This window comes from Tachyglossus aculeatus, chromosome 3, assembly GCF_015852505.1.
Source record: "Tachyglossus aculeatus isolate mTacAcu1 chromosome 3, mTacAcu1.pri, whole genome shotgun sequence".
NCBI lineage: Eukaryota > Metazoa > Chordata > Mammalia > Monotremata > Tachyglossidae > Tachyglossus > Tachyglossus aculeatus.
Genome location: NC_052068.1, coordinates 29,611,520 through 29,629,126, shown reverse-complemented (window position 1 = coordinate 29,629,126; position 17,607 = coordinate 29,611,520). Strand labels below are relative to the sequence as shown.

The 17,607-nt window shown below is 42.8% G+C and overlaps 1 protein-coding gene and 1 non-coding gene across 3 annotated transcripts in view; both read right to left on the bottom strand.

Moving 5' to 3' along the window:
- LRMDA (leucine rich melanocyte differentiation associated) overlaps window positions 1-17,607 on the bottom strand; it is a 1,241,311-nt gene that overhangs the window by 144,629 nt on the left and 1,079,075 nt on the right. The window lies entirely within an intron of this gene.
- Window positions 7,097-7,234, bottom strand: LOC119926203. Its single transcript, XR_005450098.1, has one exon. It is a non-coding gene; the product is annotated as a small nucleolar RNA SNORA7 (small nucleolar RNA).

The following is a 17,607-nucleotide window of genomic DNA, read 5'->3' as shown; positions in this document are numbered from 1 at the left end:
GTCACTTAGGCCTCAACCAACCATTGACCTAGACCCTAGCTTGAGCCAGGGGAATCAAAGGCTGTAAACTCCTCAAGGGCAGGAAAGAAGAAGCAGTGTGGCTCAGTGGAAAGAGCCTGGACTTTGGAGTCAAAGGTCATGGGTTCAAATCCCGCTCCACCAATTGTACGCTGAGTGACTTTGGGCAAGTCAATGCCTCAGTGACCTCATCTGTAAAATGGGGAATAAGACTGTGAGCCCCCTGTGGGACAGCCTGATCACTCTGTAGCTTCCCCAGTGCTTAGAATAGTGCTTTGCACATAGCAAGCGCTTAATAAATGCCATAAAAAAGGAAATGGGTCCTTTAATTCATTTTATTCATTCCTTCATCCAATTGTATTTATTGAGCGCTTACTGTGTGCAGAGCACTGTACCAAGTGCTTGGGAAGTACAAGTTGGCAACATATAGAGACAGTCCCTACCCAACAACGGGCTCACAGTCTAGAAGGGGGAGACAGACAACAAAACAAAACATGTGGACAGGTGTCAAGCCATCAGAATAAATAGAAGTAAAGCTAGATGCACATCATTAACAAACTAAATAGAATAGTAAATATGTACAAGTAAAATAAATAGAGTAATAAGTCTGTACAAACATATATACAGGTGCTGTGGGGAGGGGAAGGAGGTAGGGAGAGGGGATGGGGAGGAGAAGAGGAAAAAGGGGGCTCAGTCTGGGAAGGCCTCCTGGAGGAGGTGAGCTCTCAGTGCGGAGCTCTCATTTGTTTGTCACCAAGCATCTAATATAGAGCTCTATGCAAGTGCTTAGTACAGTGCTCTGCACACAGTAAGTGCTCAATAAATACAATTGAATGAATGAATACATGTGGTATACATGCTATTTCTGATGATGACATTGATAATGATGATGATAATGATGACGGTGATGATGATTTCTACTTACAGGAAATGTTACAAATGAACTAAATGACTAAGATGGGAGCTAGGACTTTAATAATTCCTCGGCTGATTCACAAATGCATCTTTCCCCCCCATGCACACACATTTTAAAAAGCTGCTTATTTTCATCTCAGGAAGTTTGTTAATCTGAGCAAGAGTAAGTGTGAGAATAAGAATAGGAATAAGAATACTGAGACACAGCATGGCCTATTGGAAAGTGTAAGGATGTGGGAATCAGAGGATCTGGGTTCTAATCCCAGGCCTGCCAATTGCTTGCTGTATGATCTTGAGCAAGTCACTTCAATTCTCTGTACCTCAGTTTCCTCATCTGTAAAATGAAGATTAAATACCTGTTCTCCCTCCTAGACTGTGAGCCCCAGGTGGACAGGTTCTGTGTCCAACATGATAACCTCTTATCTACTCCAGCACTTAAAATAGTACTTGACACATAGTAAGCATTTAACAAATACCATAATTATAATTATAATGCAATATGCTCTGGGCTTTTTTAGCCTTGAGAATATCAAAGCTTTCTCACCAGCAATTTAGGGCAGGCTCAGCATCTGAATGATATTGCTTATGATTTCAAAATAGAATTTCTGGCGCTATGTGATTTCTTGAATCATTAGTTTTCCATTTCCTCTACCTCTTCTGCTTTATTTTCCTGTTTTAAACCATCCCTACCACACAGGGTATGCATACAGGGAAAAACAAAAATGATAAAGAAACAGGATTAAGGAGAGGGAAAAGCAGAAGCCCCTATCTCTCTGCCATGACGGGACATCTTCTCTTAGATCTTGATTTCTCTGCCTCATATGTACTCAGGTATTTTCAAATGAACCCAGGCAGAAAAACCAAAGTGGGGCAAGATGGAAGGCTGGCATCCTAGAAGGCTGCCGGGCAAGATGGAGTGCTGGCACCCTCAGAAATCATAAAAGAAACAGAGCCCTGGTCAGAGTGAAAGAAAAAGGGTGCGAACCCCACTCTCCCCAATTCACCCAGGAAATGAACCCTTTTCATGTCACAGAACTCAAACAGTTGTTTGTTTGTCTTACTTGTCTTCTCTTACTTGCCTTACTTGTCTGCTGTGTGGCCTTGGGCAACTCACTAAACTTTTCTGTGCCCCTGTTACCTCGTCTGTGAAATGGAAATGTGAGCCCAACCTGATTTCCTTGCTTGTTTTTTTTTTTCTGAGAAGCAGCATGACTTAGTGGAAAGAGCACGGACTTGGGAGTCAGAGGTCATGGGTTCAAATCCCGTCTCCGCCACTTGTCAGCTATGTGACTCTGGGCAAGTCACTTAACTTCTCTGTGCCTCAGTTACCTCATCTGTAAGATGGGGATGAAGACTGTGAGCCCCATGTGGGATAATCTGATCACCTTGCATCCTCCCCAGTGCTTAGAACAGTGCTTTGCACATAGTAAGTGCTTAACAAATGCCATCATTATGATTATTGTATCCACCCCTGCACTTAGTGCAGTGCCTGGCACATAGTAAGTGCTTAACAAATGCCATCATTATGATTATTGTATCCACCCCTGCACTTAGTGCAGTGCCTGGCACATAGTAAGTGCTTAACAAGCTCCATAATTTATTTATTTTAAGCCACAAAAAATGAATTCTCACCAGCATTGAAACCATCATGTTCATAAATGCAACCCAGTCCCACCCCTTTAATTACTTGGCTGACAGCAAGCTGAAACTCTTCAAAAATATAATTATCAACAATTCTAAGTTATAACTCATTGAATAGAACTTGTCTTGGAAGATTTACAATTTTAGCATTAGCAAGGCAAAAATAATGAAGTTCTTGATTTTATGCTCCCAACTAAAACCCATCATCCTTAAGGTGACAGTCCAGAGAGAAAACCCAAAGATCGCTCTATCTTACTCAGAAATTACTAGCTCATTCATGTTATGAAGCTTTCTGGGTTACCGATGAGGACGTGTATTTCAAAGAAAGTTGAACGAAACCTCTTGGACTATAGGACCGTGAGCCGAACGTGGGACAGGGACTGTGTCCAACCCAATTTGCTTGGATCCACACAAGTCATTCATTCATTCATTCAATTGTATTTATTGAGCGCTTACTGTGTGCAGAGCACTGTACTAAGCACTTGGGAAATACAAGTTGGCAACATATAGAGATGGTCCCTACCCAACAACGGGCTCACAGTCTAGAAGGGAGAGACAGACAACAAAACAAAACATATGAGCCCATTGTTGGGTAGGGACTGTCTCTATATGTTGCTAGCTTGTACTTCCCAAGTGCCTAGTACAGTGCTCTGCACACAGTAAGCGTTCAATAAATAAGATTGAATGAATGAATGAATGGACAGGTGTCAAGTCATCAGAATAAACAGAAATAAAGCTAGATGCACATCATTAAAAAAATAAATAGAATAGAATTTACTTGCAAAGAGTCAGTCCTAGGTAGGGACCGAGTTTCAAAGTAAGTCAGAGGTATCCTTGAAGTCACGGACCCCTGGCTTTCTCTTCCAAGAATAGGAACTATAAATATTAATGTTTAGGCCTCGGACAAAAACCAAAAGAGAAGCAGTGTTGCCTAGTGGATTAAGTCAGTCAGCCAGTCGGTCTGTCAGTCAATTGTATTTATTGAGTGCTTACTTTGTGCAGAGCACTGTACCAAGCACTGGGAAGAGTACAATATAACAGACGTGTTCCCTGCCCACCTTGATATTGTTGGTTGGTGAAAGCGGAATGAGAGGGAAGAAGAAAAACTAACAAATACCTTATGAGCCAAGTGGAAGGGGAGGTGGGTCTGAAGTCAGCTTTTAGGTACAGGACTATGGGTTTGGATAGAGAAGCAGCATGGCTCAGTGGAAAGATCCCGGGCTTAGGAGTCAGAGGTCATGGATTCTAATCCCAACTTTGCCACTAATCAGCTGTGTGACTTTGGGCAAGTCCCTTAACTTCTCTGTGCCTCAGTTACCTCATCTGTCAAATGGGGATTAAGACTGTGAACCCCACGTGGGACAACCTGATTACGTTGTATGACCCCCAGTGCTTAGAACAGGGCTTGGCACATAGTAAGCGCTTAACAAATACCATTATTATTATTACTATTATTACAGCTTCCACATGAAACAAGGGCCTGAAGCATTTGGTTCTGAGGCCAATTCGGTTTCCACTTTCTTTCTGGGAAAGGAAGGTTTTTTAAGGTCCAGGGCCTTGAGCAAGTACCCTAACTAGACCCACTCAAGGTACCCCCCTGTAGGAATGATTCCAAGATGCTCCCGGCCTGTTGAGTTAAAAGAGTTTCCAATATGATAGGGACTGTATCCTGACATTGGCTTCCAGATACTCGGTTGCAACCTTGAATATGTCCTGTTTTTCTCTGTTGATGATGGTGAAACCCTTTGATAAGGCCCTTCAAAGTCTGTCACCAACAGATATATTATTATTAAATAATCTCAGAGTTTGGATAAACATTTTAGGAATGCCAAACTTTTTTAGGAACTTTTGAAACCCGGGGCCACCAAAAGGCTTCACAAACTGTTGGAACAATTATGAAAACTGTAATCTATACGTTCCTTGTGGAAGGGATCAGGTCTACCAACTCTATTGCATTGTACTTTCCCAAGCACTTAGTACAATGGTCTGTGCACAGTAGGTGCTCAATAAATACTATTGACTGATTGAACAAACCCAACTGGAGATATCCCTCACATTCACTGTATTTCTCCTGTACCTGATGCAAAGCAAAGATCTTCTGCGCTGTGCCTCATTGAGGACCAAGGCCTTAATGAAATTCTGAAAGGGAATGGGTAACAATGTTCTTCACTCATCTTCATCACACCCCAGTCTCTCTTTGGAAAAAGGGAGACTGATCCAATTACATTAAAGCACTGCACACAGGTATGGGATTAAGCTAGCACCCTTCCGGCCACTCTGTGTGGAAACTTCTTCCTGCCTTTGATCCTGGGCCTCACCTGATTCTTCCACCCTAACAAAGGATAACCGATCTTGGTAATAATAATAACTGTGGTATTTGTCAAGTGCTTACTGTATACCAGGCACTTTACTAAGTGCTGGGATGGATACGAGCAAATCAGGTTGGACACAGTCCCTGTCCTACGTGGGGCTCACAGTCTAAATCCCGATTTTGTAGATGAGGGAACTGAGGCCCAGAGAAGTGAAATTCATTCATTCATTCAATCACATTTATTGAGTGTTTACTGAGTGCAGAGCACCGTACTAAGGGCTTGGAAAGTACAATTCAGCAATAGAGACAATCCTTACCCACACTGGGCTTACAGTCTAGAAGGGGGGAGACAGACATCAAAACAAGTAAACAGGCATCAATATAAATAAATAGAATTATAGATATATACATAAGTGCTGTGGGGCAGGGAGGTGGGGGAAGAGCAAAAGGAGGGAACTGAGGTGACATGGAAGGGAGGGGGAGCTGAGGAAAAGGAGGGCTTAGTCTGGGAAGGCCTCTTAGAGGAGGTGAGCCTTCAGTAGGGCTTTGAAGAGGGGAACTGTGATTGTTTGGCTGATTTGAGGAGGGAGGCCGTTCCAGGCCAAAGGTAGGACGTGGCCCAGAGGTCAACGGTGTGGCGGGCTAGATCGAGGCGAAGTTAGAAGGTTAGCACCAGAGGAGCGGAGTGCGCAGGCTGGGATGTAGAAGGAGAGAAGGGAGGTGAGGTAAGAAGAGGCCAGATGATGGAGAGCTCTGAAGCCAGTAGTGAGGAGTTTTTGTTTGATAGATTTTGTTTGTTTGTTTTGTTTAAAATGACTTACCCAAGGTCACATGGAAGACAAGTGGCAAAACCGGGATTAGAACCCTTGAGCTTCTGACTCCCAGGCTTGTGTTCTATTCACTACACCATGCTGGACTCCAGTGAGGTCTGCTCCATATTCATCACTCAGTCCTTAGTTCTTTTTTTATGGTACTTGTCAAGTGCTGACTATCTGTCAAACACTTTTCTAAGTGCTGGGGTAAGTGCAAATTAAGTAGGTCAGACACAGTTGAGGAAACGGAGGCCCAGAGAAGTTAAGTGATTTGGCTTAGGTCAAACAGCAAACAATTGGTAGAGCCAGAATTAGAACCCAGGTCTTTGCTCTCCCCACGAGGCCATGTTGCTTTGGAGAACAGTCCAATTGCCACAGAGATGATTCAGTGAACCAATGAGTAGAGGAACAACCAAAGATAGTTGGAATGGATGGGATGTCCTGGAGCTATGGATAGCATTTGGAGAAACAAAAATAATAATAATAATAATAATGGCATTTGTTAAGCACTTACTATGTGCCAAGCACTGTTCTAAGCACTGGGGAGGATACAAGGTGATCAGGATGTCCCATTTGGGGCTTACAGTCTTAATCCCCATTTTACAGATGAGGTAACAGAGGCACAGAGGAGTTAAGTGACTTGTCCAAGGTCACACAGCTGACAATTGGCAGAGCTGTGATTTGAACCCATGACTTCTGACTCCCAAGCCCATGCTCTTTCCATTGAGCCACGCTGCTTCTCAATAGGGAACAATCAATAGGGAAATAAGAAAAGTGGAGTTTCAAATAGGCAAGGATGGCCGAAGGCTAAACATGGGCAGAAATCCAAGAGAGGCCGCAACATTTCCATTTGCTTTCCTGGTCTGTGTGAATTGTACAGCACTAGACACAGTGGGTTGGAGGTGGGGTGGGGCGGGGTGGCAAATTGGGTCAGGATATCTAGGGGATTATGCATCCACCCCAATGCTTAGTACATAGTAAGCATTTAACAAAAACCACAATCACGGAGATGAGGAAAGGAACTGGGGGGGGAGGGAGGGGGCTATGGATGCTGGTGACCCCAGTTTAGGAGTGAGAGAGGCAGAGAAAATGATCGTGTGTGTAGAGGGGTGAAAAAAAATCATGACTGGGCTATTGCTGGTATGCACCCTTAGGTAGCCTGAGTAGGATTTGTCTTGTCTTATGCCGTCGAGTCATTTCCGACCCAAAGCGTCACCATGGACACATCTACCCCAGAACGCCCTGCTCATCATCTGAATTCATTCTGGTAGTGTATCCATAGAGTTTTCTTGGTAAAAATACGGAAGTGGTTTACCATTGCCACCTTCTGCTCAGCAAACTCAAGTCCCCACCCTCGACTCTCACCCATGCTGCTGCTGCCCAGCATGGGTGAGTTCTGACTTATAGCAAATGACCTTCCACTCGCTAGCCACTGCCCAAGCTAGGAATGGAATGGGTAGGCTTCTGCTTGACTCTCCCTCCAGTTGTCGACACTGATAGAGTGCTGAAAACTCTCCAGTTGCAACCCTGAGAGGTGCCGAGTAGGATTAAAGGGTAGCAAACACGACACCTGTGCTATTGCTTTCCTCAGTCCTGTCCAAGCATTTTGTGATTAGGCCCTGGCATCATAGATTGGTTCTTCCCCTCCGTAGGGTGCAAACCTGACAAAAGCCTGGCACCAGACATTCCCGAGAGGCAGTTCCTACCCGGCTGTTTTGGTAGCAATATTGCGATGTTTATTATGTATGCCTTCTTATCTAATCAGAGACTTCAGGCTAATTCTCTTCTGTCCTTATTGATAGCGGACAATCCCCCAAATTTCTGGGAACAAAAATGACCTCGAGGAAGTCAATCTGGATGAAATAAGAAAACAATGAAATCTCCTGAAGAAGTCTCCTAGCCTGGGTACCCCAGTCCAACTCCCCAGTCAATCAATCAATCAATCGTATTTACTGAGCGTTTACTGTGTGCAGAGCACTGTACTAAGCCCAACAGAAGTGTTCTTGAGAAGCCCAAAGAAAATCTTCCCGCCAGAAAAAGCTCAAACCTCCACATGCCAGCACGGTATATTACCATTGCCAATCCATATCGTAATCAATGCTGAGTTCAAGTCTGAATGTAATTTGAATGAAAAGCATTTCAGAGTGTGTAGGCTCTGTTCCCAATAAGTTTAGTCTATATAATCAAATGCATTCTTTCTAACCCAATCAGCAGAGCTTTGACAGAATGAAAGTCTTTGGTATGAGCAAAACATTCCAAGCTTGAATCCTACAATTGCCCCTTTGAGGGTCGTTTACTCTGAAAGTTTTACAGAGGAGTGATGAAATGAATACTGCCTCTATGCAAAGCAACAGGAGGTTACATTATAATTAGAATGCAATCAGTGGAATTGGTTATGGCTTGGTTTTCTTTCTGAAATGACAATTTCTGCCACATCTGTCATTATATTAATATTTTCTGCTTTCCTAGAGGAAAAAAAAAACATGAAACCTTTCTACCAAGCAGCTGATAGAGTTGTCTTTAGCAGGGAAGACCACATGAGCTAATCAAGACCCAAACAGTTCACCTTTAAAATACCCAAACCATCTGGCAGGCTGTCCCATGATAAATCTCCATGATAAATGTCTCCGTTTTGATGTTACAAAGGAACCACAGACCTGCTCAGTTCTGGCACAGCTGAAAACACACTCTGGCAACAGTAGAATAGAACTCAGATGTCCAAAAATAGAGAAGTAAATCATTCTGACCTGAAGGGCACAATATACTTAAAGGGAACCTGATTGTAATAAAAAAAGATGAGCCTAATTGTCATTTCGGTCTTCCGCAGAGTCAACTTCAAAAACAACGTTTTTTCTTGCTCCCCCATTCCAGCTATGTACGATTTTAAAATATTTTACCTTAGTCACAGCTCTGAGCCTTCAGTCAGCTGCCTTAATGTCCCGATGATGCTATGGTGTTTTAATGTTTGGTTCACGGGCATACCAAAGCGGAAAGGTTGAGGCAAACACGCATTCAGAATGATTAATATGTTTGCCATGAGAGTCGTATTTTTCTGGGCGGCTTCTATTGCCAAGAATGGATGCACTGTAACCACCAGCACCAAGGAGCTCAGGCAAAGCCACTGAACTCAAGGTTAGCACAGAATTGATGCCAGGAGGAAATCATAAAATAAATTCTGCAATGAATTGCTGGAAAGGTAAGCTTTCATGCCCAGTCAACTTCAGAAACAAATTATGGAACTGTTCGCCTCTTGATTTTGTATCTTTTCATACAGTTAGGAAATTAAAGGCAGAGAAGCAGTGCCAGGAGCAAGACGTTAAGAAAACCTCCAAACTCCCTTTTCCTCTCCCCTTGTGACATGTGATACCATGCTGTTCTCCAGCCATTTGACTAGTCGTGCAAGACTCTTAGCTACAGTGAGTGTGGCCAGTGAAAGCAGTTCACCATCTCGAGATCTCCTGAGACCAAGTGAAAGCTCAGATCTGTGTGCGGCCTCCTTCCCTTCTTAAGTCAGAGTGCGACATCCTAGCCAATCCAATTCCGAAAGACTGCCACTTGTGTCTCTTTCTCTGATTACTAATGGGGAACACAGAGTCTTCATTAGGCTGCCGATAAATGGCTTAATAATACCAGTTGTACTGAGACCCTCAAGAAGTAAGCCACTAATTAACAAAGAAGTATGGAATTTACCTAGTGAAACTTGGCAAATACCACAATGAATTTATTCCTGCTTGGCTTTAAAATTTAAAAAGGCTGGCTTTTTTTTTCCATTCTAATGGCAATCTACCTCAATGTCAGGATTTGAATGAGGGCAATTGATTCACTGAAGAACCTGTGGATTTTTTTAAGGCATTTCTTAAGCACTTAACTATGTACCAGGCATTGTACAAAACGTTGGATTAGATACAAGCTAATCAGACTGGACACAATCCATGCCAGATTTAGGGGTCACGGTCTTAATCCCCATTTTACAAATGAGGTAACTGAGGCACAGAGAAGTTTTTTGCCCAAGGTTAGTGGTAAAGTAAGATACAGAGGAGACAAATGGTGGAGCCAGGATTAGAACTGACATCCAGGTCCAGATAAGCACTGTTGCCTAGTGGAAAGAGCACGGGCCTGGGAATCAGAAGACCTAAGTTCTAATCCCGCTCTGCCACTTGTCTGCTCTGTGACCTTGAGCAAGTCACTTTACTTCTCTGTGCCTCGATTTTCTCATCTGTAAAATTAGGATTAAATCCCTCTCCCCGCTACCTACACTTTGAGCCCCATGTGTGACAGGACACCAGTGCTTAGAACAATGCGTGGCACACAGTGCTTAGCAAAAACTATTGTTATTATTAGTATTATTATCATTACTCATCTGACTCCCAGGTTCAACCTCTATCCACTAGGCAACACTGCTTCTCTAACAGAGGGGCCTGGAATTACTTAGGCTGTTGGGAAAGATTTGCAAATACATTACTAGTAATTATTTTTCAGTTGGACTTAAAAAATAAAATATTGAAAGGGCATTCTTGGATTCTCGGAAGCTAATTTATTGCCTGTTGGCAACTCGGTAGTAGATGGTTATCACATCCCACCTTTATCTGCATTTGGCCAAGCTACACACAATGACTTCTTTTATTATTTCCTCCCAAGGCTTCCTCAATAGTAGTTAAGAGATGGAAAACACCATTAGACCATCAATCTCTCCTACCCTTTCATCATCTCTGTTCTTGTGGACAAATCCTCTCTGGGTTGCTGACATCCTTTTACTAGAAAGAAGGGTCCAGAGAGTATCAAGGTACTGCAGTTGTCCCCTCAGCATTCTCTGGAGGAGGACTCTATCCCGGATGGGCTAACAGGCTTCAACATCTGCAGCTAAAAGAATCTAATAATTCCTTTCTTCCCCTACCATATGGCACGGCACACTCATATCTAATTTATGGCTCCTAACTGGCCCCAGACCCTCTGGTTTTGCTGCTTGCCAAATGTCTCCCTACTGCTGAAGACTTGGGTGCCAACATTTCTCCCAGGAGAAATGATGATTGTGAAGAGAATAACACTTTTTTTGGTACGGATTTTCTTTTAATATACAACATTTTTACTCCCCTAGAAAAGCAGTGTGGCTTATTGGAAAGAGCATGGGCTTGGGAGTCAGAAGACCTGGGTTCTAATCCCTGCTCTGCCACTTGTCTGCTGTGTGACCTTGGGCAAATCACTTCACTTTTCTGTGCCTCAGTTACCTCATTTGTAAAATGGGGATTATGGCTGTGAGCCCCACATGGGACAACCTGATTACCTTGTATCTACCCCAGAGCCTAAAACACTGCTTGGTGCATAGTAAGCACTTCACAGATACCATTATTATTATTATTAGTATTATTAGTATTATTATTAGTGTAAGATGCTTTAATTAAGCTAAAGCAAATACCCAGAGAAATGTAGTCTTTTCTGCATACCATGTTTTTCATATGGTGTTGGGCAATTAGTAAATGCTAACCACCTCTGATGGCTTATTGTCTATTGAGCTGCTTCAAGAAAATCCAAATCACTTTTCATGCTGTGTGTTAGATTGTTTCAATTGTACCTGAGTCCTACCTGACATTTCCTTGAAATCTACATAATCAATCAATCACCTTAATTGAGCTCTTACTCCTAGTAGAACACTGTACTAAGCACTTGGGAGAGTATAATACAACAGAATTAGGAGGCATGTTCCCTGCGCAAACATAGTTTACAGTTAAAATGCCTCTAATTTCCCTCTCTTCTTGAAATATGGATTCTTTGTGGAATCCAAGTGACTTCCAAAATTTAGTCAAAAGTTAGAGGGGCATTCTAACCAAAGTGTCAACCTGCCACCCTCATTCCCACTACTCCCACTCCCATCTGCATCATCCTTGCACTTAGATTTGTACCACCTATTCACCCCACCCTCAGAGTCATAGCCCTGATGTACATATCCATAATATATTTTAATACTGGTCTACCCCTCTAGACTGTAAGCTCCTTGTGGAAAGGGAACATGTGTACCCACTTTGTTATATTGTATTCATTCATTCATTCAATTATATTTATTGAACACTTACTGTGTGCAGAACACTGTAGTAAGCTCTTGGGAAGTACAAATCAGCAACATATAGAGACAGTCCCTACCCAAAAACAGGCTCACAGTCTAGAAGGGGGAGACAGACAACAAAACCAAACAAGTGGACAAGTGTCAATACTATCAGAATACCTAGAATTATAGCTAAATACACATCATTAATAAAATAGAGTAATAAATATGTACAAATATACACAAGTGCTGTGGGGAGGGAAAGGAGGTAGGGAAGAGGGAGGGAGGGGGGCGATGGGGAGGGGAGGTGGGGAGGAAAAAGGGTGGGGGCTTAGTCTGGAAAGACCTCCTGGAGGACGTGAGCTCTCAGTAGGGCTTTGAAGGGAGGAAGAGAGCTAGTTTGGCAGATGTGTGGAGGGAGAGCATTCCAGGCCAGAAGTGGGCCAGGGGTTGATGGTGGGAGAGGTGAGATGAGGAACAGTGAAAAGGCTAGCGGCAGAGTAGCAGAGTGTGTAGGCTGGGCTGTTGAAGGAGAGAAGGGAGGTGACGTGGGAGAGGGCGAGGTGATGGAGAGCTTTGAAGCTGAGAGTGAGGAGTTTTTACTTGATTCATAGGTTGACAGGCAACCACTGGAGATTTTTGAAGAGGGGACTGACATACCCAGAGCATTTCTGTACAGAGATAATCCGGGCAGCAGAGTGAAGTATAGACTGAAGCAGGGAGAGACAGGAGGATGGGAGTCAGAAAGGAAAAGGATTGTACTCTCCCAAGCATTTAGTACAGTGCTCTGCATACAATAAACAACATATACAACTGATTGATTGATTGATTGATTGATTGCTGGACCAGCCTCCGCTGATAGAACTAGTAAAAGCTCAATGCAGGTGACGTAATGCAGTCAACTCAAACATTCATTAAGTGACTGACATGCTTATGCCACTGTTCTAGCCCCATTGTGGGCAGAGAATGGCACAGTTTCTTGTTGTATTCTACTTTCCCAAGCACTTAGTACAGTGCTGTCAACGCAGTAAGTGCTCCATAAATAGGATTGAATGAATGAATGAATGAATTCTAGGAAAGGGAGGACACAGCGTTGCTTGCTGCTTTTGAGATATTAGAGGTATTGTGTTCAGGGAACAAGACACCAGCCATCTCTCAGTGCACTGGACCAAATGAGATAGTGCTCATTTCAAACCATCCCCACTACTTGTAATAATAATAATAATAATAATAGTGGTATATGTGCAAAGCACTGCTCTAAGCACTGGGGGATACAAGGTGATCAGGTTGTCCCACGTAGGGCTCACAGTCTTAATCCTCATATTACAGATGAGGTAACTGAGGCACAGAGAAGTTAAGTGACTTGCCCAAAGTCACACAGCAGACAAGTGGCAGAGTAGGATTAGAACCCATGACCTCTGACTCCCAAGCCCGTGCTCTTTCCACTGAGCCATGCTGCTTCTCTAAAACAACACTGTATCAAGTGCTGGGGTAGATACAATTTAATCAGGTGCCACATGGGGCTCACAGTCTAATTAATAATTGTAGTGTTTGTTAAGTGCTTACTATGAGCCAGGCACTGTACTATGCGTTGGGGTAGATACAAGCAAATCGGGTCCCTGTCTCACTCGGAGCTCACAGTCTCAATCCCCATTTTACATATGAGGTAACTGAGGCACAGAGAAGTGAAGTGACTTGCCCAAGTGGTGGAGACAAATGGTGGAGTCAGGATTAGAACACACAACTTTCTGATTTCCAGGCCCGTGCTCTATCCACTCCACCATGCTCCTTCACACTACGACATGCTTCTTAAATAGGAGGGAGAACAGACATTGAATCTCCACTTTGCAGATGAGGGAACAGAGAAGTTAAGTGACTTGTCCAAAAACAGACAGTACATACATGGCAGAGCTGGGATTAAAATCCAGGTCCTCTGACTCCCAAACTCATTCTCTTTCCACTAGGCCACACTAATGGAAAAACAATTTAAGCACATATCCTGCTGTTGCTAACTGGGGTCAAAGATACGCTTACCCAACCTGCAAGAAGACAAGAAAGATACACTTCTTTATTTTCATGGACAGAGTACACAGTGGACAAAAGACTTTCTCAAAGGCCAAACTATAGTGCTACTATCCTAAGTTAATTTATATGAATTACAAAGTATGATTTAGGCTAACCAAGAATATTTAATGCTACCGGACTCAAAAAGCCAATACACAAAATAGCACAAAATGAAGAATTGCCTGAATTCATCTACTTTGTGAGCACGGTAATCTAGGTCAAGAATAAATCACGATCAAACAGTGATGCGAAGGTAATGGATGGCAAGGTTTTTCACACTAAAATAAAAATGAATGGCCAATATGTTGAGCTGGACATATGCCTTGTAATGATGATATTAGACACTAGATGAACAGAGACAGCTGGAACTGAGTCCATATGAAGAACAGACTTCAGAAACAATTCAGGAAGAAAGACTGTGACTGTGTAAGGAAAGACGGGTGTTGTGTAAGAAACAACAACAATGAAGTAATTATGGAAAGAAGCCAGGGATACAGTAGAGTAAAAACTGGTTTGCAACTTTGAAGAGTGTGGAGCTGATCATTCATTGGACACACTTTTTCCCTCATTTTCCTTGCATTTTCTTACCATACTACGTTACTCCCACTTGCTTTTGTTATTCTTCCATGAGATTTTATTTGCCTCGGTTGTTTTTCCCCTGGTTTCAAAGTCAAGTAGGGGTCAAGATGCCATTTTGCTTGAGCAGGGAGTGTTGAACGAGTGTGGCCGAATCCTGTGATATCATCCCATTTTTCTTTTAAAATTTGCTATAGTTCTGGGAATTAAGCCCAGAAGAAGGCGTAAAAGAAATGAATCACATCTCTTTCATTGCTTGATTTGAATTTCATGGGGTGTGCCATGTGGGTAAATGCCTCCCATCTCTCAGGAAACTACAGCAGGGGAACCCCTTGGGGAGATTAAGTCATCATGCTGTTCCAGGGAATTCTGCATGCCTATGAACACTGTAGCCCAAATGGCAAAAAGCTTTCCCCGCCCCAACCCAGCAATTACTGAAACACAAAGGGATGGAAGATCAATGTTGTGTTGATGCCCTCCTTTCCAAGACAACTATATTATCACTCCTATGTGAAGATCAATCCATGTTTTTAAATCATTGGTTTGGTCACTTAGTGAACCTGTTTTAAGTGAATGGTGGTGTGACCAAGACAAGCACCACAGACGTTTTCAACCAGTGATCCATATCCGGAGATCCATATCTGGAGAATCTTAATACGATAAACCAATAACCAAGAATCCCCAAAAGTAGCAATCACAGTAATAGCATTTTTCCAGTGGCCACCACGCATAATGCATTGTACTCTGTGCTTGGGAAGTACTAAACAAGCAAGCAATACATTCCCACCCTCAAGGAGTTGCCTAGGTAATGTGCAAAATCAGTCAAAAGGACCATCTGAAATTATTAATAATTCAGATGGGACCATACCACCTTTTTGGAAAAATAGAACTCAATTTGAACAGCAAGGATGTTGGTCAGTCATCAGAAATTTCTGGATTAAAAGTTTTTGATCCGTCGACATCCATTCTGCCTCTCCCTGAAAGAATTCCCGAAGAACCAGGGGTGAAACCTGCTCAAATGAATCCCTAGGGGACAGAGGGACTGCAGCAACAGCCTTCCATTTGGAGGAGAGAGACAGGCAGAGGTGCTCTGCTACCACTACATCTCCCTTCTTGATCCTCTGCCTCTGCACTCCCCACCTCCATTGAGTTGGTTCTCACCAAAAGCCTCTCCCCTTCTGTCTCCTAACACTACCTTTACCATGCAATTCTCTCTTTCTATTAAGAAGGGCCCTTTAGACTTGCAAATCTATTAAATATCAAAAGTAGTTTCCTTAAAACCTTTGTTTGAGATGCAGGTATTCATTCATTCAATCATATTTATGGAGCACTAACTGTTTGCAGAGCACTGTACTAAGCGCTTGGGAAGTACAAGTTGGCAACATATAGACCCAACAGCGGGCTCACAGTCTAGAAGGGGGAGATAGACAACAAAAGAAACAGGCTCACAGTCTAGAAGGGGGAGATAGACAACAAAACAAAGCATGTTATCTTCATATCAAATTAAATATCAGGTATTTACAGGTCTTTTCCCTCAGTTCATCTACTGGGGCTACAGGTCAAATCCATTCTTCACTTAGCCCCAGGTGTATTAATGAGGGGAAAACCTATTAAATCGTACTTCAAACCATTTCAGAAACTGCCAGCTTGAGTCGGCAGAGCCATGCCGTTAGCTGAATGGAGCTCTGGAGACTAAAAGGGAGCAGTGAAGACGTCATAGAGCCTACCTGAATAAACCTGGCTGCCAGTGACACAGATTACCAACATCACGGCCCTGATCATTATGGGATAGCCACCATCACCATCAGTATCAGGTAAAGTATGGGGCTGAACTTTCTCTTTGACTTGAGTAATAACTTCCCTTTCTACACCAATCAAGTTGAAATACTATTTACAGAGCAGAAAAATCTTTAATACCTCTGACACTGGGCAGTGTTTGATGCTAAAACATCATTTGGGCTAGAGCGCCAAGACACTAGAGAGGTAGGTGCTATATAAATCTGTAGAAAGATAGGATTTGCATAGATCTCAAAATGGATGCAGGACGGTTATCTTGAAAAAGGATTTCACTGCCTACTCTGAAATCTATTGACTTGATAAGCTTCCTGTGACCAGAAAAGATTAGGTTCTGTGGAAGGCATGAGCTATGTGAATCAGTATCCCAGCTTCTCCACACCTTCTATTATTTTGATTAAAGGAAAGAAGAGTGGAGTGGTCTGAACACATAGCTTTCTGGTTGTCTTATTTCACATTGAATACGGTCACCAAGGGAGAATAATTTTCAGTACCAAAAATTAACCTAAACCTTAGTTTAATTTGCATGGTTTTCCACCCTTAGTGTGGATTCTGTCAAGCATAAACTATATTTACCAGACGTAATGGATCTTGGCAGTTCAGAAAATTGCAGTTTGGTCTCTATTACACATAAACCACCAATGAAGAGAAAACTATCAGGATTGCCAATAAAATACAGAGTAGGATATCCTTACTTATCTTGTGGGTAAATGGGTTGACACCCCTTCCGCTGTCTCAGAGAGACATTCATTGGTTTCAAATAACACTATAGCTTTTCACGAGGCAGAGTGGCCAAATTGTCCACCGGCAACAGTTTCCTTTTTGTGCAATAAACTGCACCCAGGAGTGCTGAGACAGACTCTGATCAACAGGAGTTGGTGACAAACCACCCAGGAAAGAAAAATCTACTCTTTCCGGGGACTTTCCTTGCTCCCTTGCATCCTGAGAATGGCTCAACTTTATCAGATGTTCAACTTCAGCCCAGGCATCTTCAATAGTTCTTGATGGTCCTTTACAACTCTCTTTGTCACTGAGTTTGTTGTGGGAGGGGAATGTGTCTGTTAATTCTTGTATCTTACTCTCCCAAGAGCTTATTACAATGTTCTGCACACGGTAAGAGCTCAATAAATGCGACTGAATGAATGAATGATTGAATGAATGAAAGAAAGTGAATATTCTTGCAAAGGAAGTGCGTCATATGCTTCCTGGGTATGACATGTGTGTGAAATGCTTCCTTGAAGAACAAACCCATCATATCAATTAGATCCTGGACGCCTAGAAACCTGACCCCCTCTAGCAAATGCAAACTGGATGTTATACCAATTTTGGTGGAGATGCCATTGGATCAAGAAACAGATTCGACATTCCTTTTCACTACATTCTCAAGAAACTATCATCACCATGGGAATGTTCTGCCCACAAGGAGACAGGGACCAATC